Source organism: Wyeomyia smithii, chromosome 3 (assembly GCF_029784165.1).
Source record: "Wyeomyia smithii strain HCP4-BCI-WySm-NY-G18 chromosome 3, ASM2978416v1, whole genome shotgun sequence".
Classification (NCBI taxonomy): domain Eukaryota; kingdom Metazoa; phylum Arthropoda; class Insecta; order Diptera; family Culicidae; genus Wyeomyia; species Wyeomyia smithii.
The window spans coordinates 223,430,545-223,454,868 of NC_073696.1; the positions used below are offsets into that span (position 1 = coordinate 223,430,545).

At 39.3% G+C, this 24,324-nt stretch overlaps 1 protein-coding gene across 11 annotated transcripts in view; it reads right to left on the bottom strand.

Annotated features, from left to right (window-relative positions):
- The window catches only part of LOC129732265 (protein winged eye), a 674,761-nt gene that overhangs the window by 426,306 nt on the left and 224,131 nt on the right, over nucleotides 1-24,324 (bottom strand). The gene's annotated exons all lie outside the window — the stretch shown is intronic.

Below are 24,324 nucleotides of genomic sequence, written 5' to 3' on the forward strand. Positions count from 1 at the left end.
TCGTTTCGTACTTCAAGCCATACTATTCACAACGGTGATTTTTCATTGTTGGATCAATTTCAATAGATTTATATAGCACCTATAAATTGGCTTTACGATTCCTACCCTAAATTGCGCCAGATTTTACTCTTTTGTTTGTTAGAAGAGTAAGAAAGTTAAAGTAAGTTAACAAAGTTAATAATTAGTACATAGTGCCTGACCTCGTAGTCACCTTATACTATTGAGGGTGATGTTGTATTTTTTTTTTTTTTTCAATTATTTTGCGATACTTTTCCCGAATAAAGTTTATAGATTGTGGTTATATAATAAGACCAAATCTTTGAGCAATTGGTGTACCCATTCAAAGAATGCGAATAATCAAAATGGTTGCCTCATTAGCCCAAGTGAAGCGCAAAAATAATGTTCTATACCATTTTGCTGTGCTAAAAGCACGTTTCATAATAAAAGTCCATCAAAAATATGTACCAGAGACTCAATGCTTTAGAGTTCATCTATCATTTTTTCCTTTATTTGGAAATTTTGCAAAAAATATGATTTTAATTACTACCGTATTGTGGTGTTTGCGAAGCGCGTAAATTTTAACGAAGTAGAAGACAAATATTCACGACAAATCTGAAATCGCACGTAGATTCATTGCATTGAATCACTATACCAACACCTTATTCTATAAATGAATTGTCATGATAATTTTTAGACCAAGAACCATGATTATTTTCGTGGGTAATATGTTTTGTATGTATTGGAAACAATCATCAGCGAATGGAATTTCAATTCATTTGTGCGATATATTTATGACCTATTTATAACAGGCCACAATTTTTTGACACTGGAAATGTAATAGTGGTGGTTTTGGTCGTTATAAAGTTGTTTTATATAGGTCGTGTGAACAGTTCGTTTGAAGTTGAATATATGTGTTATATTGGCTCCGCCCCTTGCGCTTTTTGAGTTGTTAATAAGTTTTATATAAGTTTATGCGTTCCTGTAACAGTAACGAGATTTGTCATAAATCAATTACTTAAACTTATTAAAGACTAACCGTGTTACTTGGGTGTGACATTTTCAAACAAATCTATCTACCGATTATAAAGGTCATGAAATATAATACTTGGCATGTGTAGAAAATTGTATTGAAAAGGTATATTTCGTTGTTTTTATATCACTTTTGTATTTTATGACCCTCAAAAGGGTATTACTCAAAAATGTACCGTACGACGATTTTGAAATGTTGACCAAAGATTCAGGATGTAATACAGAATCGATATAAATAATATAAATAATAAATAATAATATAAAAAAATTGGTCTATAAATAAAAATGGTCTGGTCTGGAGTAATGGCGGTAATCCATCAACCCCGGTTGTCGCAACAATGTGTTCGAGTTCTGTTTGAGCTTCGTTGGTTGAAAAAGCAATTGATGTCATACGTTGATACTCGCTGAAAGCTACCTGAATGCAAAGCGTGTGCCAAAATAAACACTTGACAAAGAAATCGGCAAATAGGTTAACAACTTCGAAATTTTAGTTAGAACTTGTTCCGTTATGTTCCACATTGCATGGTATCCTAGGACTCGCCTTCAATGACTCCACATATTTCTAAAAAGACGTGGGATTCTGGCTCAAATTCTACTATACGTTCTTTATATGTATCCTATAGGTTACGAAGCGAGTTGCAATTGGCCTTGATTCTTGATTAGAAGTAACGTTTCCGCATTTTATGAATCATGTTCTTTATCTGGCGAAGCTCAGCTGTCCACCAAGGTTTACGCATTGGGACGCTAGAAAGACAACTACGTACGCCAGACATTTTCAGCCAGAGCTTCCAACATTTTTCCAGAGAAGATAGACACATCCACATCAATTGATTCGCCTTCTAGATAGTGCCTTCCAGCCGATAGACATAATAACGTCATTTAAGCATCGAAATCACAGCGTCATTGTTAACATCAAGCAAGATGAATAACGGCTTGTGGAGAGGATCGACTCGTAATAGTGATTCTGCGGGTTTAGATACTTCATCATCTGAACTAAATCAAGCAAACGTCGCATTGAATTTGTAAACTGGTTGGCCTGTAGAAGTCCGTAAACAAGCAGTGATTCAATGAGTTCTAGTTCATGATCGGAAGTTGCATTAGTGGGTGAATAAACATGAATATCTTCGTCAAGTTGCTAAATGAGGTTACGAAAATTATAGTCTCCCAAAACCATAAGAACATCAATGCCTTCCAGACGATCGGAGATGTCAAGGATTGCCGCACAGTGAGCCTAGTACAGATCAATGGTAGAGTTTGGAGGTAAAACGGAGCACATATACAGGGTGTTAGGGAGTTCACTTGAAATCCTTCAAGGGGTGATAGAGTACGCTATTTGATGAAAAAAATCCTTCTACGCATTGGCAAAAATTTAACTACTCTATAGTTATTCGTTTTCTTCAGTTTTCGGTTATGTTTGTATTTAACGAGGTCTAGCACAAGAAGTATGATAGCTAGTTCAATGTTGTTTTCGTTAAAAAGCTGAGAAAATTTCGTAATGAATAGTGTCTTAAAAACGTCGAAGTAGAGAGAGTAAGAATCACTTAAAAAAAAAAACAAATGTGAAATGCAACATTTTTTGAGAACTAAACTGCAATTTTCTCTCTGAAATGTGTGATAATCATGGACTTTGTTAGCTAAATTAAACACTGAAGTCTACTCAACATGTTGTTTTTTGACTCCAAGTATCTAACTCTTTTAGTTTAGCTGCTATTTCACTTTAAAGGCATAAGTTGCGCCTTTATTTGCTGTTGTAAGGTTCACAATTTTTTGCCTCACTGTGTTTACGTGAACGCGTCGTTGAATGAAAGCGCAGATTATTACTTTTAAAGTGAAATAGCAGCTTAACTAAACAAGTTAAATACTTGATGTCAGGGAACAACTTATAGAGTAGACTTCAATGTTTAAATTAGTTAACAACAAAATCCATGTTTATCACACATTTCAGAGAGAAAGTTGTAGTTTAGTCTCCAAAACAACATTCGATTTCACATTTGCTCCTTTCTAGGTGCTTCTTATCCTCTCTAATTGGAGGTTTTTAAGACACTATTGATTACGAAATTTTCTCAGCTTTCCAATGAGACCTACACTTCAAAAAAATATGCACGTAAAATCTACCTGAAAAACCACGTAAGAGATAGATTTTAAGAAAACCTGCCGCTTTACATGCCATTAGTAACTTTTACCTGAACTTCACGTACGATTCACTGTCATTTCACGTACAATCGGTCAAATCATAATGTGGACAGTTTCAACCTGTTGGTATTTGTGTGTTTTGACTATGTCACTGTTAGTGCGGCTGTGATGTGACGTTTCCGAATACATTATTTACGTGAATGTTTAGTATGCAAAAAATAATCAATATGGCGTACAAAGAGAACGTCAAGGACACACTACTCCTGCACAATTTGTGTTTACCGGAGGTACTATTGTTGAGAACGTATACTCCAACTATTTGTACATTATTCAAATCCCTATAAGGCGGTAATTATTTGTTGATGTTTTGAAAACAATTTTTTTTTAATATACGCTGTGTATTCAATTTGCTTGAAATTCACGTAGATTCCACCTTTGCGGGGCTAGCGCTGCAATCCTACCTACTGGCATTAACAGTCTCTTCCGAGCCGAGACTCGAACCTATGACATCTGGCTTGTTAGGCCAGCATCGTACCCCAAGACCAGCTGAGAGAGCTAGATTCCACCTAAATATCACGTAAAAAGTACATGTACATCATGTAGAGTTTAAGTGCTCCATTTATGGTTTAACCTAAATATCACGTTAAAAGGTACGTGAAAATCTAATTACCTGACCAACACGTCGATGAAGACACTAACACACTGACTCATGGTCGGTCTCGAAAAATCGGCAAAAGTTACATAAAAAGAAAGTGGATGAGAATCAGTGTAGTTTTACGTGCATTTTTTCATAGTGTACAAAATTGAGCTAGCTGTCATACTTCTTGTGCTAGACCTCGTTAAAAACAAACATGGACGAAAACTAAAACAAAGTGATTAACTCTGCAGTAGTTAAATTTTGGTGTAGAAGATTTTTTAGTTTCATCAAATAGGGTCCTTTATAACTCCTTAAACGATTTTAAGTCATTTTAAGTGTTTCTGTACTCCGCACTTCATATTATTGGCAGTATCACTATTGAAGTAAGTGATTATCATTCATATCCGTGCTTGTGTGTAAGTTTTACCTTTCCATTTCAAGCTTACTACTTTACTATATCGAGCCTCTGTTCCTCCTAACAATATCGCCTAATTACAATTCCCTGGAGAGAACTTTCATGCGTTACTCACACCAGTTTTATTATAACAGGGACTTATTTTTGTTAGAAGGAGAGTCAACAGAGGTACTGTAGAATTCAGATTGAAGGAAAGGTACTTGGTGGGAAGCCTGAGAATAAACCCATGCTAAAGTCCTTTGGCAACCACCAAATGGCCTGATTCTACTAAGATTCAAACCCACGACCATCCACTTACCAAGGCGGCCTCTGTAACCTTGCGGCTACACCCTCTGTAGTAAGCGTGTTGTTCTTCTCAACTGCTACAAGTGCTCCACCGCCTCTAGAAAAATTTGCTGGTTAGCTCATCGCGATCACATTGAAAGAGACAGTATTAAGAAGACAGCGTTGAATCACTTATGTCAGATAAAAGCCAGCCAACATACCAAAGTCACAACTGGTGAGCATTAGCTAGAGGACCCCTTCTCCATTTTAAAACGTTAGTAAAAAATTCGGTGTTGTGTGTTTTTGCTTGTGGTCCCCGTGGTTCTGTAATTCTGTGGTTAGCGATGTCGGTCGGCTAGCTCTCCCACACGGTTGTGGTATCGGGTTCGATTCTCGATCAGGTCGAGGATCTTTTCGAGCTGGAAATTTTCTCGACTCAGCACTGGGGCACGGTGTATCGTTGTACTTATCCTACAACATGCAAAATGTGCCGAAAACAATATCGATAACGAATTCTCTCAACTAATCTAATTGATCGAGACCGCATTGGCCCCCCAGGCTAGCGTGCGATATTGTATTGTTGTGTTTTTGTTCTAAGCTTTATTTGTTGATGTCGATGTGAAATACAATTCATATATTATAAAACTGTTTGTGACAGCATACTTAGATTCCAAGATGTTGACCGCATAGGATTACTAAATGTATGTTTTTTGAGTGTTGAATGTAAACTGCAAGCTTTGTATCCAGGTAAACCAATGTTCCAAACGTTTCGAAAACACAACTCCCAGATGCAGCATCCGTTTATATACTTCAAGGCGGCGTACGATTCGGTGAAACGCAACGAGTTGTGACAAATTATGCTTGAACATGGTTTCCCAACAAAACTGATTGAGCTGATATGTGCGGTTTCACGTTGAGCGTCAGAACAGCGGGCGAAATTTCGGACGCGTTTGTGACCTCAGGTTTAAACTAGTCTTAGAATGTACTAGTCATCATTATGAAATTTCACGTGCTTCTAGGCTTTGCGATCGACATCGATATCGTCGGTTTCAATCGTAGAACTGTGGAGGAGGTCTCTACAGTTTTCGGAAGGGAAGCTGCGTGAATTGACCACACCATCAATAATGCCAAAACGAAGCACATAGTGGTTGGGAAAGAGCGGGCCAGTCCTACAGGCATTGGTGCTATGGTAGTGATGCATATAAGGATGCTTTCGAAGTGGGTGATGAGTTTGTTTATCTTGGCACACTCGAAACATGTGATAACGAGGGGAGCTTACAGGTGAGGAGACAGATTGTGACAGCAGTGGATTGTGCAGCAAGGTTAGGACTCGCAGCAAAAAATCAGCATGAAAATTTCGCTTTACAGGACGCTGATTCTCTCGGTGGCGCTCATGAAACAGGGACGTATTTAGAAGGAAACCGACCGACGAACGCTAGAAACGAATCCAGCGATTATTACTCGGTGACAAGCTAGAAAATGGATGGCAACACCACAAACCAAGTCCTTTGCCTCCGGCGGTCCTTTCTTACGTCTGACGTTCCAGTATCTCAGACACAGACCAGGTATGGTCGGCCAACCGGCAAAACATACAATTCGTGAGCTACGACATCTGTGTCGATGTTGAGGAGGATGTTACGAATGAGGAATTCATCGTGAGCGCCAACTTCTTAACTGTGAGCAAGACACCGGGACTGGATGGAATCGCGTGCTTGAGAGGATTACCCTCAACAGACTAGTCAAGTATATGAAGGGTGTAAACGGTCTGGTAAGTAACCTGTTCGGCATCCGGAAGAGTAGATCCCCAAGACGGCTGAGGTAGCACTCCAGCGTAAGAAAAGAGGTATTCAATATTGCACAATCATCACGCTCGATTTGAAGAATGCGCTCAATAGCGCCAGCTTGGACTCCATAGCGCTTGCACTCAGGAGCATCCCTGTACCGGTGCGCTGTACAAGATTCTGGAACTCTATTTTCAGAATCGAATACTAGTTTGCTACACGGAGGAGAATCAGGAGTACGTCCCCAATCATCGCAGAAGTACCGCAAGGTTCCATCCTGGGTCCGGTGTTGATGAGCTAAATTTCCCTGTAGAGGCAGTGAACGTTGGCTTTGCGGACGACATAACTCTGGTGGTCTACAGTGTGTCGATCGAAGAATTCGAGTTGACTGCCGCGCGCTGCATACGCAAGAAAACTAGAGTTAGCGCACCATAAGGGGGAGGTCACGATTGTGAATAACCGTAAATTAGAGCAACAGGCGGTGGTCAAAGTCATTCCCTGCACCAATACTTCAAAGCGATCTTTGAAAATCTTTAGTTGCGGACAAGTTTACGTTCAATAGCTACATCAACTATGTCCGTAAGAGGCCCTGAAAGGCTATTGCAGCACTATCTCGAAAGATGTCGAATAGCTCAGCGGTTTGCTACAAACTTCTTGCCAGCATGGTTTCATCCATACTTAGGTAAAATGGTCCAGTGTGGTCCAGAGCGCTAGGATATCGTTGTGAACTGGAAAGTACCTACAGGCTCATGTGCCTGAGGGTTGCGAGTGTGTGATGTCTATCAGCATCGCCACCAAGAAGGACGGAAAGTGCATCGACCAACGTGACACAAGGAGCATACCAGGTACCAGAAGGTAATCCTCGAAGGATAGATGGACGCACCGATGGAGGCACAATGGTGTAGTGAAAACAGGTTTCGGGGTCCCTCATGTAGCCAGAGTGCATGGATACCAGAGAAGATGGTTGTGAGCTGGTCAGATACAACTCCGGAGGTTTTAGTGGGTTCAGTTAAATTCAACCTCAACCCTTGGGCTGTGCTCTTAGGATTCTGTAAGCAGATATCCCAATCTCCTTCAAAAAAAAATTATAGGGTCTGCAGGCTGGTCATGTAGCGCGTATGGTAGATTAACGATCGGGAACGATTATATTCCATATTCAGTATAGACCTGGATAAAGGCCGACGACTTTATGATAGACACCGCACGCCCGAACAGGGTAAGGAGTGATTGGAGTGGAACAGCCCGGGTCCTATGAAGGCGTATTCCGGAGTCGTCATTGAATCTTAATGATCTTTTTCTATTTTTGTTCACACAACATTTATTTGACACGGCACAATTTATCTTAATGATCTGTCGCCATAAAAGTAAAGAAAGTAAGTAAACTTAATGTTCACACCGCAAACTCGACATTTCTTTTCCCTACCTATACTTTCATGAATACTTCCTTTGTAACAGGAACACATATGCCAAGTTTAGTGAAAATTAGCTCAGATATTTTAGAATTATGATAGATGAAAACCTAAATTAATCCACCTAGCGGCGAGACCCAGCCTTTCTCCTTCGAACCTATAATTTGTTAAAATAGATTCACTCCAACACTTAAAAAATACACCTTGATTATTTCTACAGGATTTGTTATTCATTCTAAACAACAAATTTTTGGTAGCCAACAGCACAACTATACCGAACATTTAAAATTTAACATATAATCGGCTTCGTGCAACACTGGCACAACTCAAAATTTTGCATTTTTGAGTTTTTGATGGCAAACGATGCCAAAAACTGTTAAGTTTCATCACACGAAATCCCATTTCGAAAATCACAAAAATTCCAGAGTTATGAGTAGAAGTGCCTTTGCTGCACAAATCGAAATTTCCCCATAATGTTAGAAAAAATAAGGTTTTAACTTGGACAACGTGAGCACGTAATATGAGCATAATAGACCCAAAGGTGTTTAATAAGGATTGGTAATCTTAAACTTCAAAGTTTTCTTGAAAATCGAAAAATAAATTTTTGACGCAAATTTTCAAACGCGTTTTTCTCGAAACTATATTTTTTGAGTTGTGCCAGTGTTGCACTGAACCGACGATATGAATATAAATTAACACATATACATGCGAATAATATTAAATTCTTTCAACTATATGATGCGATTTTGTTTTTGATTGTGGTATAATCGATTTGTACTCATATACTGCCTATAAATATTCAGATTCTTCAAGTCAACGCTAGTCAGTAGATTTCAAATAATGTATAATTGAATGTTGTTTTTTTTTTAGGTTTAAATTAGTTTATTTGACACGGCACGATACATTTTCTGTTTTACTGAGCCAAGTACAATTCGTATTAATTCTACGTTAGCAGGGGAAAGAGGGAGGCCTTTTTTTTATTCTCGCGGCCGACTACGAGCTAGTGGGGATTTAAGGTGAGAGGAGGGGAGATACAATTTGGACTTAAAACTATTTTGGAACTTTGTTTTTCAACTGGTAGAGCAATTGTATTCTTGTTTGTTGTGGGTTCAAAATATTTGTGTAAGCATAGATGCGGGCTCTTCGTTTCCGTGTCTTCAGCATAGCATATTTGTATCCTTAATCTGACAAATAGACAAAGAAAATTTTAAATTTTAATGTCAGCGTTTTTCAGAAAGCAGTATAGCTGTGTCATGTACTGGAGATCACCGCTTCCCAGAATGTCTCTAACGGGTACGTTCGGTTGTTTTCCTCGGGCCCGAAGGGAATCTATAAGCTCGGACCTAACACCACAGTATTCGGTACACGACCAAACAACATGCTCGATGTCATGGTAGCCATCGCCACAAACGCAGTGATTACTGTCTACAAGCCCTATACGAAAAAGATGCGTGTTTAACGTGTAGTGATTGGACATAAGTCTGGACATCACGCGAATGAAGTCCCGACCTACATCCAACCCCTTGAACCATGCTTTCGTCGATACCTTAGGAAAAATGGAATGTAGCCACCGTCCCAGTTCATTTGAGTTCCATGATGATTGCCAACTGTTGAGTGTTCTCTGACGCAAAATGCTATAAAATTCATCATAAGCAATTGGTCTTTCATAAATATCGCCATCAATAGCACCCACCTTAGCTAAAGAGTCAGCCTTTTCGTTACCCGGAATCGAGCAATGAGAAGGGACCCACGCTAAGGTAACCCGGTAATTTTTATCTGTTAAAGCACTTAAAAACCGCCGTATTTTCCCCAGGAAATACGGGGTGTGCTTCACAGGCTTCATCGATCGCAGAGCCTGAATGGCACTGAGACTATCTGTGAAGATAAAGTAGTGGTCTGTGGGTAGGGTTTCGATGATTCCAAGAGAGTACTGAATAGCAGCAAGTTCTGCGACGTACACGGAAGCAGGAGCATCGAGTTTGTAGGAGGCGGTAAAATTTTCGTGGAAAACACCGAAGCCAGTGGACTCATCTAGATTAGATCCGTCAGTGAAAAACCTTTTATCATAACTAACATGTTTAAACTTATTGGAAAAAATCTTAGGGATCTCTTGGGGTCGCGATTGATCCGGGATACCAGAAATGTCTTGTTTCATGGTGGTGTCGAAGAATATAGCATTATTAGAAGTATCTAATAGTGCGACATTGGAGGAATCGTATGAAGAAGGATTAATATCTTGAGCCATATAGTCAAAATATAAAGTCATAAATCTGGATTGAAATTGAAGGTCGACCAACCTCTCGAAATTTTCAACTACTAATGGGTTCATAACTGTGCATCGAATTAGCAACCGGTAAAAGAGATTCCAAAAACGATGTTTCAACGGAAAATACCCGCTAACACTTCAAGACTCATCGTATGGGTCGACTGCGATATTGTATTCTCTCTAATTTTATAATGTGCGTGTTCGCGGCGGAGCGAAAGCAGAAACAGCCGTACTCAAGAACTGACAATATCGTTGTTTGGTAAAGCCTTAGAAGGTCTCCTGGGTGGGCTCCCCACCAGGTTCCGGTAATCGTACGAAGAAAATCAATCCTCTGTTGGCATTTTCGTGTCAGATACCTAATATGACAAGCCCAGGTGCATTTAGAGTCGAACCAGACCCCGAGATATTTAGCGACTAAAACCTAAGAGATCGTTTCACCCGTTAGTAGGACCTGCAGCTGAGCTGGGTTATGCTTCCTAGAAAAAACGACCAACTCGGTTTTCTCCGGAGAGAATTCGATACCCAGCTTAAGAGCCCAATCAGACAAATTGTCTAAGGTATCTTGCAATGGTCCTTGCAGATCGCTAGCCTCGCTACCAGTAATGGATACAACGCTATCGTCTGCAAGTTGCCTTAGCGTGCATGAATTTGCAAGACATTCACCGATGTCATTGACGTAAAAATTATATAAGAGAGGACTTAAACATGAGCCTTGGGGAAGGCCCATGTAACTAATTCGGGAAGTTGTCGAATCGCCATGTGAGAAATACATATGCTTTTCTGACAACAAATTGAGCAAAACGTTACTCAAATTTGGTGAAAGTCCCTGCGAATGAAGTTTCGCGCTTAAAACTTCTACAGAGACAGAATCAAAAGCCCCCTTAATATCCAAGAACGCAGAAGCCATTTGCTCTTTTCGAGCAAATGCGAGTTGAATTTCAGTAGAAAGCAACGCTAGGCAATCGTTCGTCCCTTTGCTCCGGCGAAAGCCAAATTGAGTATCTAAAAATGACCCGTTTGTTTCGACCCATTTGTCTAACCGTAAGAGGATCATTTTCTCCATTAATTTCCGGAGGCAAGAGAGCATCGCAATCGGCCTATATGAATTGTGATCAGAAGCAGGTTTCCCGGGTTTCCGAATAGCAATGACTTTTACCTCCCTCCAGTCATGCGGAACAATATTTAGCTCAAGAAACTTGTTGAACAAGTCCAACAAGCGTCTTTTTGCAGAGTCGGGTAGATTCTTCAACAGGTTGAATTTTATTCTATCTAACCCTGGAGCCTTATTGTTGCACGACAGGAGAGCCATTGAAAATTCCAACATCGAAAATGGAGGCTCTTCCGTAGTTACTATAAACGCGTCGCGAAAGGTTTTCTGTTCCGGTACAGAGTCTGAACAGACCTTTTTGGCAAAATCAAGTATCCAGCGATCTGAATACTCCTCACTCTCATTCTAAACGTCACGGTTCCGCATGCGCCTGGCGGTATCCCAAAGAGTGCTCATCGCTGTTTCCCTCGACAACGCGTTTACGAACCGCCGCCAGTACCCGCGTTTTTTCGCCTTTACTAAGCTCTTCATCTGCCTGCCCAGTGCCTCGTACTTTCGAAGCAGGTTGACAGTGCCGTACTCCCGGTAGTCCTTATACGCCGCGGACCTCCGCGCGTACAGCTCAGAGCACTCTTTGTCCCACCATTTGTTGGGAGGGCGCTGTCTAATCGTTACCCCGGGTATCGGTTTCGTCTGAGCTTGAGTCGCGGCGTCAATTATCAAGCCAGCTAAGAACGCGTATTCTTCCTCCGGAGGAAGTTCCTCGTGAGTCTCGATAGATTCCGCTATAATAGACTCATAACACTTCCAATCAATATTACGTGTAAGGTCGTAGGAAATATTGATTGGGTTCGGGGGAGTTGAACCATTAGCAATTGATATAACGATTGGAAGATGATCACTACCGTGGGGGTCGTTGATTACTTTCCACTGGCAATCTAACGCTAGTGATGTCGAGCAGAGGGATAGGTCAAGCACGCTTTCACGTGCTGGAGGATTAGGTACACGTGTCGCTTCCCCAGTATTCAAAAGTGTCATATTGAAGTCGTCGATCAAGTTACAAATTAAAGAAGATCGGTTGTCGTCGTACAGCGACCCCCATAGCGAACAGTGAGAGTTAAAATCTCCCAAAATCAAAAAAGGTGCGGGAAGCAATTCTGCTATATCAAGGAGTTGCTTCTGTTCAATCCGCGCGGATGGAGGCATATATAACGAAACAAGGCAAAGGTCTTTTCCATTCATATTCGTTTGAATGGCAACAACTTCAATATTCGAGATCGAGGGGAGGTCGATTCTGAAAAAAGAATAGCACTTTTTGATCCCTAAAAGTACCCCTCCACCGTGTGAGTCTCGATCTCGACGAATGATGTTAAAATTGTGGTAATTAAGTTGGTCATTTGAATTGAGAAAAGTTTCACAAAACGCGAACGCATCACAATTGTATGTGTTTATCAAATGTGAAAATAAATCAAATTTGGGGATAATACTTCTGCAGTTCCACTGTAACACAGTGACAAAATTCCTAACCTCTTTTGACGTATTAGTCCACGAAAGATACGATAGCTGAAATGAGGGGCCACGTTGCTATGAGTTGCTTCAAAAAGGTTTTCACTGTAGGGAGAAGGGCAAGAAGAATGTTTTGAAGGGGATCTGGTATGTTGAATGTTTTAAATATCCAGTCCACAATATCAGAGAATTTTATGAACCCTGTTTCTTTTATGTCTTTGGATCGAGAAATGGGTGCACGAGGGGTTTTTGGTGCCCCAGGAAGCGGTGGGTACTCCTGGTTTGATTTGAAATTAAAACCGGGGGGTACTTGCTTCGGTTTTTCTTCACCGCTTCCTTTTTGTGTTGTCTTATTGGTCATTCCGCTAGGGGTTATCTTACGACCTTTACGAGAAAGATTAGGAGAGTTGAGCATTCTCCTCTTACTAGATCCCTCTGGCAAGGCATAAGAACACCCTTCGACGGGATCGTCAGATGTACCCTCATCGGTTGGCAAAAAGGAAAAGATGTTTCCTGTCGAGGGTGGCTCAGCCTTCTTAAGCATTTCTGCAAAAGAGCGCTTTGATCGTTCCTTAAGGGAACGCTTAATTTTTTCCTCGCGCTGTTTGTACGCGGGACATGCCGGAAGGTCATGCCGAGTTCCCTCGCAATAAGACACTTTTCAGTATCCCCACTGCAAGCGTTCTCAGCATGATTGCCTCCGCACTTGCTACAGCGTGCCTTGTTGCAGCAGTAGGTGGCTGTGTGACCTAACTGCTTACAGTTTTGGCAATGCATGACCCGCGGTACGAACAGGCGTACAGGTAGACGAACCCTGTCCAAGCGGACGTAGTTCGGCAGCGCGGATCCGGCGAATGTTACTCGGAAGGAATCCGAAGGGAGGAATTTCTTCTTCCCTTCTTCAATGGATACTGAATGCAATTGCTTGCAATCCAGTATCTTTACACTTTGCATCAAGGGGTTTTTAAAACAGCCAACTCCATGACGCAAAATGTCATCGACAGTGAGATTCCCCTCGGTAACCACACCGTCGATTTCTACATCCTTGGCAGGGATGTACACGCGATACTCTCTCGTGAAGAGCTCGTAGCCAGCAATTTCGTTTGCTTGCTTCAAGCTACTCACGACAACTCGCAGTTTGTTCGGCCTCACCTTCGTAATCTCGGTTAAGGCCGAAAAATGTTTTGCCAGGTCCTTGCCAATTTGAATAATGTTCAATGGCTTCTTTATGGGCCGGAAATAAACAACGTAGGGACCGCCAGCGGCATCTGGGTAAGCTTTTACCCGTACTTCCGGTACTTTTGGTACAGGACTTGGCAAAGGAGAGGGCACAGGGGAAGGTAGGGGTGAGCTGATGGGAGAAATTTCAATTTCTTCCCCGTTTGTTTCCACTTCCAGGAAAAGTTGCACCTGCATGTCGTCCATTTTGCGGGAGCGTTACGCTCTACCGCACACAAACGATGAATATTCGAAAATGGGGGGGGGGGGGTTCAAGTAGTTGATACTAAATTTTAAAAACAATTTTTCAATCTACAATGGATCAAATAAAAAAAAGACAGTAATACTAATACTAATAACAATAGTAATAATAATAATAATAATAATTATAGTAATAATAATAATAATAACAATAATAATATCAATAATAATATTAATAATAATATTATAACATAGTAATAATATTGATAATAATAGTAAAAATTCTAAAGGTAATACTTCACCGAACGTCTAAGTCACGACCTCACGGCTGATAGTAGGATTAATCGAGCGTCTCCGCAGAACAAACAATGACGATCCAGCTTCGTGTTGTGACACAGTGGCCGTGTCCTACACGCGACCTTGTAGATGCCACTTGTAGTTGACTTCCACTCGCTCGATCGTATGATGGTCCGTGCTGCTAGCGGGGTAACAGCGGTGCGGGAGAATTATTCTTGCTGATATATCAGCTGCGTATCGAATCACTGGCGGGGTCGCCTGCCCCTACCAGTGTGCAGATGTTTCTGCCGATATATAACAGGCTATTGTTATCGCGCAGCACAAGAACTAATCGACAAAAAAAAAACACCCGTACGATAACTCGTGTATTGTTATTTTGCGAACTCAAACGGAGATAAACAATTTGCGTCTAATCGAGACGAGAGCGAAATGTTGTTCCTTATACATTAATTTGAATGATCTTATCAGTGAAATTTAAATTCCTTAACGCAGTTGATATTACTGATCGTTTCTGAGAGGCATCTAATGAATGGCCAAATATCAATCAATATGGGTTCTTGAAACCTGGATTATACCCAGTGGCCAGAATCCGACCTAAAACCCAATTTTCAATCCAGATGACTACTTCTGGTTGCCTGATAATCATAAAATCATAAAATCCATCATAAAATTGCCGAACTGCCTAATCTGGGTATTTCTATGGCGAAGATGGCGACAGTTTCCGATCAACAGCCTAAAGTGACAAATATCATCCAATACGATTTGGGGAAGCGGTATGATACCATGAGGCCAGAAATCATCTTCAGACGCCATTTTAAATTTCTAGACAGTAGCTTCCGGTTTCTACCAGTCTAAAAGGGACAAACATTACCCAATGTGAGTTTTCCAGTACCCGGGATGATGCTCAGAGACCAGGAATCAATTTCATACTTCATTTTGAAATTCGAATTTGCGACACCTGTTTTCTTTAAACAAGTCGTGTAATCTTTGAAAGAAGAGATTTCCAATATTTTTACAATTTAACACATAATGGATAAAATAAAGGTCCGATTACACTGGTCAACACAAATGTTGTCCCGAAGGTCAAACTAAGAAAAAATGAAAAATTATAGCTTTTCCTGTGAATTTTTTACATTCTAGGGCAACTATTATGAGCTTTAGAGCAGCATTTTTTCGATTTTGTCAACTTGTCATAAAGCAACTAAACCTTCAATTTAAAACTAAGATTGTTGAAATCAGTGATGCCATCTTTGGCAAAACGAGTGAATTTGATAAAGTTTTCTGAACACGTTTCTTTTCATAACCTTCAAACTACATGTTCAATCATCATAAAATTCGTTATTTAGGGGTTTCAAAGACAGCCCGTTCATTTGATACCTATTTCGTTCAAATCGGTTTTGTAGTTTCTGAGATAATGAAGTTTTGTGATGTTCACATTTTGATACATAACCTCGAAACTAAAAATCCGATTACAATAAAATTCAATAGAGTCTTATGGGGCAACTAGACCTTTCATTTGCAATTAGTTTTATGAAAATCGGTCCAGCCATCTCTGAGAAAATCGAGTGAGATTGGGAGACCGTTACATACATACACACACACACACACACACACACACACACACACACACACACACATACAGAAAATGCTCAGCTCGTCGAACTAAGTCGATTGATATACGAGATTCGACCCTTTGGTGCACTTTTATACCTTTGGCTTTTTCAGTGATTGCTGTACCTTTCTAGGAGAAAGGCAAAAACTTATCCGATTCGCGCGATCATAACCTGGTTTGAAAATCCTCAGTCCATAAACTGGGCATAGTAGAATGGAAGCTAGCATAAAATGCGCTGTTTAATGCGAACAGCAGTACAATACATAATAAATAGTGTTGAAATAAAATTTTGTAGAGAAAAGAAATTGCACAGAAAAAAAATATGATGAAAAATAAAAACAAAGACTGAATATCAGATTCTTTTAGACTCGTAAGTCATAAAGAAATACCTATTTGTGAATCGGTATATTGCGATCAGAACATTATAGAGTTGATTTAATGATATCAGTTTAAGGTGAATGACAATGCCATGTGAACATTGTGTATAATTCAGTTGGTCAAAACATTTCAAAGCAGAAGATGATAGCAACAGTTTATATTTCAGAAAATTTAATAAAAAGCAGAGATATAACAACATAAAGTAGATAACATTATAAAGCTTGCACAGTCAGTAATTATCAAATTATTAGTAAATTTATCAAATTGATTTGACATATTCGAAGGTAGGAAGATTTGTCATGTGTTGTAAAATCTAAATATTATTTGGGTAACTACAAACCCCCTCTCTCGAACAAAAGCTACAAACGGCTGTGGAACAGTAAAATTAGTAAAGTGCCCACTGAGAAAACGCTCATTTGCATACTTATTCAGTCATTATTCATTACTGACTGGTTTCCAAATTTTGTGTTAGAGGCACGAATCTGTACGCTAATCTCTGGTTGACTCGTACATAGGAATGGTATGTCCATCTGATATAGCACCAGTTCTTGTACCAACTTTATCATCTCTAGTCTCCAGCAGACACCACATGTAACGCGCCTCTCGCTCATACAACGGCACATCTATTATTCATGTGGACGAACAACAACGCAGGAAAAAACTTTTCTTTGAAAAGCTCAATTTACCACACTCCGGAAAGGTGTTCTTAACGTCAAAACCTAAAAATTTGCACTCGGCAGCAGATTCCCTCCTTCCGGAACATGGCACTAACAGGGTTTTCATTTTAAATTGATTCTGATATGCAATGTTAGCATATATATATACACAAGCGTTGGGGACACAGGAGAGTGTCGCGTTCGTTTGTCTGCGAGGGCGTTCGGTCGGGCGTCTGTAGGTGATAAGAAATTTGCATAATAGATCCTCGGTGGAACTTGATGCGGAACAAATAGCACAGGCCTGTTGCCTGACTGGCGTTGCTGCAACTGACTGACGAGTGACAAGAGAATTTGATAAAGTTGTTTGTTCCTACGAGAGAAGAAAAACGAATATTTGAACAAACTTTTCGATAGACTAGAAGACAGCAGTCGCGTCGGTAAAGTTGTAAGTAGATTTCTATTAATCCTGTATTGTTTTTCTAGGTGTTATTTTTCGTCGGAACGCGACGGAGGATAACAAGCGTGTGCGTGTATATTATTTTGTGGCAAACCTCCGCTAGGGATTAGATCTCAATTATAGAACTTTGACGCTGCGCTACTATAATTGAAAGCTGTCGGAGTAATCGGTACAGTTGTCTTAATCCAACAGCTTCGTATATTCTACTTGTTTCCAACGCTCCCGAAGGACCTGCTCAGGTCCACCGGAACTCCCACTCGTTTACGCTAGCATTGATTTACTACAGTGCTTTCACTTTCATGAAAAATACAGCAACAACGGTGTAATTTAGGACAAACCAAATGGAAACCATCGTCGGCGATGGCAACGAGAAGAAAAGGCACCATTATTATGTCGCTAGAGAACGGAGCCGGGAGGAGATGAGGCAGAAGAGTCCGTACAAAAGCCCGCCGGGAGGGTCAAAAAGAACACCGGCTTCCGCTCTCATGGTTTCATCCGAAAATATAAAGCAAATAGCAGACAGGCCGATCGCGTGGCTGTCCTGCACAGACTGACTATTCAGCCGTTATTTAGCTGGAGAAAGTTAAGAGCGCTGTAGATGGGGAAGAAGGAGAAAGCACACTGTGATTTGTAGGGGCATTTTGTTTATTTTATTTCGCTGCGCTCTTCAAACTGACAACCGCTTCGCGGCTATTGTGTTTGGTAGTTTTTGAAGGCGCAGTCATGAATGAATTGCATTCACGAAATGACCACCACCGAGAGCACCTGTCATAATAATGCACATAATTCTATTTGTTTCAACAATCGAATGATGCATTTTTAAATTTTTTCTTCTATGTTTCAATGTTCGTCCATGAGAAAAGATATTTGTAAACAGAGCATAGCGTTTTATTTATTTATGTAGTCTCCATCGTAAGATTCTTGACAGTTGTGCCTACAAGACAAGCTCTAACAAATTTGATCAATCTTTGCATTCCACTTCTGCATTTCTAACTAATTTAACTTTTTGAACACTGTTAACATTTTTAATATTCTTAACATTTTTAACTTTTCTAACATTTTTAACATTTTTAACATTTTTGAAAATTTTAACATTTTTAACATTTTCAACAATTTTAACATTTTTAATATTTTTAACAGTTAATATTTTCAATAATTTGACTATTTTTCCCAGAGCATTGAATAAAATTACTCATGTTAATAACTAACACTATTTTGTCCAAGCAACATCCACTGTGCACTCGATGGCTACTCAGCTCTCGAACAAATTGGATGTTATTTGGTTTGCACAGTCAGCTGGGAATCAACGGCCAGGCAGCACGAAGAGAGTACGTCCCGAAAGTACCAAAAACCGAACGTTACCCCTATATTTGGGTACAATGCAAGTTGTTCGAAAGTGTCAGTACAAAAGTTTCCATAGTAATACGAGCAGTAGCGTAGCACCGCCGGTGTTGTCAGTGAGGAGGAAATCTCCTCAGCGACAGAGATTTTTCATTCCAACACTTTTTCAGTAGGGACGAGTCATACTGATTTTATTTTGTTCTGAGTACTAAAATCAAGTTTTTTAAGACTGCCAGTCTGTTTTCCGAATTGCGGATTCAGTTTTAAGGAGTGTATGTAAATTGTACTCATCAAACCATAAACCAGATTTTTAAAATGCCACTTTTGTTATTCGAAACATTTCTAGGGATTAAAGCCGAAAAGACAAAGCCGAACTTTTACAACTTTTTTTATGTTACATCATCCCGAAACTGAGGTGTGGTAATAAAACTTTTTTTCTGTATAATAATCACACTTGAGCCGACTTTATCCCCAATTGCAAAGTTTGTTCAGTACATTCGGAAGCTGGAAGCATTCTACCCTCCCCAGGAGGACACAACTCTGTTACTTTGTCAGCAGCAGCGGGAAAACTCAACGCTCGAGTAGCTACACCATTGCTTTAAGGTCCGTCATCGAACGCATAATGAGACAATTTTCTGCTACGAATGATTGCAATCAATAGTAACGAAAATGCTTGAATGGTTCTATTTTCTACATAAAAAATCTAACAATACCAACGCATTACTGATTACTTTAGATTCGATTTTATACTCTATTTCGAATCCAGCCAGAGGTGATTCAGACGAAAAAATGCTATTGTCCTAGATCTGGGGGTGTGTTGATATATTTTCATTTGAATTGGGTAAATCCTTGCGGAAAAAAGCCCCTCGAGTGCAGAGTAAGTTTTTCGTTTCGATCTGCTTCTAGCCCCTGGTAATCATTAAAATGAAATCGCTTTTCAATGCGGCAACAAAAAGGTCAGGGCATAAATATCTGCGGGGTCGTAACCTTGGAGAGATCGTATTTCACGGTTTTCGTAGTGTTTTTTTTTATTTCGATTTTTCAAATCAGTCGAACAGTAATTTTTGCTCTTGCAAGAATGCTAGAGGGAAAACGCCAAATGATAGCACGAGGGTTGAATTTTGGCACATTATTTCTAACGTTACCTATTCCTAGACCCCATAACCATAATTGTTCGACACATGTCTGTAGTATGCTTCTAAGCTTTCAATTTAATCAACTCCTGATACTGTAATTCCTTTTTAATATTGTCACGAGCAATAAATTCTTGTAAATAGGTATGAGAGCAAACATATACTTCTAATTTATGATTCTTCTTCATGTAAGTAGTCCATACTGAAGTGCTTCCCGTCTTACGACGCTCGCATTTCTGCCACAAGTGTCACTTTTCCGCTAAAAGCAATTACGAAAAGGCATTACCAACTGATACCGAGATTAAAGCGGAAAAACGAAACTTCACGTGATACTTTTTATGTCCTGAAAAGCTAGCGAAAGAGGCTTCATTAAATCGTACACATTTCATTATAATAATCCTGTTTCGCCATCGCAACCCCCTCACGGAGAAAAACCGACAATCCACCGCACCACCACCACCGCACCCGCCTGCTGTCGGTTGTGTCTATGATCAAAGCTACTACCCCCGTAAACATTCCAACCCCGCTTGCGGCTGTGTAACAATCGTAAACACATGAAAGTGCCTTCCGATATTTATCAGCCATGTGCCACTCGCAATGAACGAAGGGAAGAAAATTTTGAATATCATGCTGCCTGCGGGGACATGTCCCGGCTGTGTGACATTGGGCAAAAGCGCCAAGTGCGAGTAACCCACCACCGTTATGCGAGCTGACTGCCGGCGGAGCTGCAGAAATACGGATAAACCGATGTCTGGCTTGGTGAGAAATTAAGGAACTTGATCCTCTGCGCTTCCGTGTGTCACGTCACCTCCCATTCCTGATTGCAAAAGTTTTCAAGCCTTTTTTTGCCACCACCAAATTTGTCGTGTGTGAAGTGTATAGAGCTTTAGGCGAATGTTTTGCGTTTTTTTAACAAACAGCCACATTATAATTTTAAGAGAAAGTTTCTTTATTACTGGATGATTGGTTTTTCACCCGCCCTTACACTATTATCAAATTGTTCAGCTATTATTCAGACATTAAACTAATTTACAATCGCACACATTTTCTGGTACTTTCAAATTATGCAAATTTTGCAAGCATTTGATTTTTTATCATCTATCAAAAGTCTAGATACAGATACTGCTGCTGACGCTAGGATGGTTTCCTGCAAGAACGGGAAAATTTTACGATACTGTCCCAGTTGTTTTCGTAAAAAAATGAAGCGGTTGTTTATAAGACACTGCAAATTATGAGTTGTGCAAGTTTCGATCAAAATGGTACGAATAAGTTAAAAATTAAGAGTTATAGTAATGATTAGTAATAATAATAATCAGGTATAATTAAAAGAGTACAATCAAAATCATGTTATAAACTTTTTATTTTCTATCATGTTCCTATTATTTTCTTAAGTATTCATCACTTTTAGATTGGATGAATCATCATTAAATAGAATAATTGATGAGTGGTTCAAAACCTTCATTCGTTTTTGTGACACAAGGGATCAGACGAATTCATAAGGTCTTTAATATCATATGCTTCATTCCAACCTGTATTAAATGTGCAACAACCATATAAGTACCAGAATTTGATCCAACAATGAAGCCATGAGAGGCCAAACTTATAGGCTTCCGTATTGGAAAGTTTTCCAATGGCCTTAGATCTATTCAATAAAACTCAATTCTTTAGTAGAACTTCACAAATAAAACATTTTGCAAAAGTTTTGTTTACGGAAAGTAAATTACTTACTTTTCCATCTAGCATCGTTAATAGGAATTCGAAACTGATATCAATCTTAATGTTGTCAATAATTATGGAGAAGGTTCGAAGATTCTTGATACTTTCTTTAATTTACAATGCAATGTCCCGAATAGTAGGTAATCTTCTTTCGTGCAGATAACACCTTAAATATTATTTATATCCTATAAAATTTAGAACCTATAAAACGCAATATTAGGTTATATATGAAGCAATCATAAAAAATTGTCATATAAAATTGTAAAATGCATCATTCCTCTAGAATGCAATTTAAAGTTTCAATGCATCTTATATAATCATTTTTTACCAAATAAGGGTTCACTTAACAGAGTTGATCGCGAGTTATATGAACCAATTTGTTTGCTGGGTGTTGCTGGCGTCTACCATTCTTAAATTAACCAGATCCACAACTAACAAACTTTCATCTGAGCGGCCAGTTTCCGAAAACTTTTGCTCATAGACACTATGGCCTGGGCTTCTATCAAAACACCATTTACATACGAGTTTGATTGGAGTTGAAGCCTTTAAAGAAAGATCATTTACAATTCTGGCCATTCAAAGTATTCCGAAGTAGATTATACTTCCTTTCTGAAAGATCCTAAGGTACAAAGCTAGTGCTTGTGCCGCTGTCATCATTTTTTCCTAATGGCCATTCGAGTTATGAGATAGATTCGCGGCAAACGATAGCTCTCCAGAAGTGTTTGAATCGACAAGATTTTCAACACGGCTTTTTTTGTTTGTTCGAACAATCTTCAAGAGGTCTTTCTCTTAATGCTTCTGAAACTGGCTGTGAGACCACGATCAGAAAGACAAAACAAAAATTTAACAGAAGCTATCAGTTCGTTTATATCTGATCCCGTTGAGTGTTAAAATAACAGAAATTATAACAAAAATGATTCTACTAGTACCAGACCCATATCAAACTTTGTTATTGACGTATCAGCTTTCTAACAGATAAGATAAGATAGAATACAGAACAGTATAATAACAACCATTGCAAGCAGGGATGTCATGTAGAAAACCTCATGTAGTTTTCGACGAGTTTTCAACGTAGAATACCTCTAGTAGAATACCTAACAAAAAACGAGTACTTTTGTGGTGAATTACATGAAGAATAAACGAAACTTCAAAAATATTTTTTTTTATTGTGATGATAATTTTGTGTGAATTGAAAACGAATTTGACAGTTAAAATCGATGCTTTTAATCTCCATCGATCGAATTTGTTTTTGATGTGCTTCATAAGTTTTCGGATCAGAAATACCTCCCGTTTGCAAAATATTCGAGGGCTTTCTAGCCAGTACAAACAACAAACCCAGGTATGTTTAATTTTATCCAAATTTAAAGACGACTGTAACATGAAATTTCAAGGGAAATGCGGCTTTTTCAATCTTAGGGGTGTATCAAAACGCTACTAGGTTTTATTTCCGACGTTTCGGCCTTTGAACTTGGCCTTCCTCAGGATATCTACAAGTTTATTAAAAACATTTTATAAAAATAGTACATTTTTTTTTCTCTTCAAAAACTCTGACATTGTTTTTTCTCAAAAAACTTACATAAAGTTGAACCGTTTTTCGTTCATTACTCTAACGTTTCAATATAGGTACTTTGAAAGAGATCCTATAGATAGCTATGACAACTTATCGTTAAGCTTTGTACGCTGAACGAAAAACGGTACAACTTTATGTAAGTTTTTTGAGAAAAAAACAATGTCAGAGCTTTTGAAGAGAAAAAAAATGAAATTTAATTTTATCTTCGAAACTTTTTATGAATTTGTAAATTAAATTAAGTAACTCAAAACTGAGTAATACTGTACCCAAAAAGTGAGTAACAATCACTTAGTTTTTAAAACGTCTTGTTTCTCAATTATGCGTATTTACGGAGTTACTCAGTTTATGAGTTTTTTTTACGAAAATGCGTCAACCGTATAAGAGATGTGACTTAGCTTTAATGGAGTGCGGCAAATGCATAGCATTTCACAGCGAAAGTATTTTTTTGCTGGAAACACTACGTGCTTTGCTACTTTTTCCTCGATAGTACTCCAATAACACGTAGAGGAGCGGCAACACTGTTAAAGGTGAACAAGTTAAAAAAATATCCGCTTGAAGAAAATGAAAAATTCATATGGTTTTCGGTAGTGAAAATAACCGAAATTGGAATCAAGCGTAGTTGAAGCAATTCAGTGCGTGTTATCGTTAAAAGTGTGGTTGTTCTAATGGAAGTACATTTGTAAAACTGTTCAGAAAAGTTAAAATTTTGTAATCGCTGCGCGGCTTCCGGTAGCGCAGTTTCGTGGTAGTAGTGTGTATGTCTGGATAATGTGTATTAGATGTGGACGTGCAAGTTACAAGATTGCTGGTAGTGCTGCGCGCTAGCCCCATGGGCTATAGTACAAATAGGAAACAAAAATCGGAAGATGGCAGTAAATTAAAAGATGAAACCTGTGCAGTTGAGAATTCTAGTGTTTTTGGATTCATTGCGTCGCGGGTGATGGTTTAGATTATGTGTAAATGTTATGTGATTTTGCTGTGCAGAGTTTGTGGTTCCGGCGAATGAAGAGCCTGGTAACAATTGTTGATGCTATTAGAGTGTGATAGTGAGGGGAACGTCGTGGCGCCATGTGGGATGCATGTGTGATGTTAAATATTACCGGTGCTTGCTTATGTGGAAACGAACTATTCAGCTAAGTATACACTATTCAGCTAAGTATATCAGGGGGGATTTACCGCTGTCAAATTTCATATATGTGTGCGTTATCGCAGATCAACTCTGGTCCATGAAGTTTGTTGGTCCATGACGTTTGATAA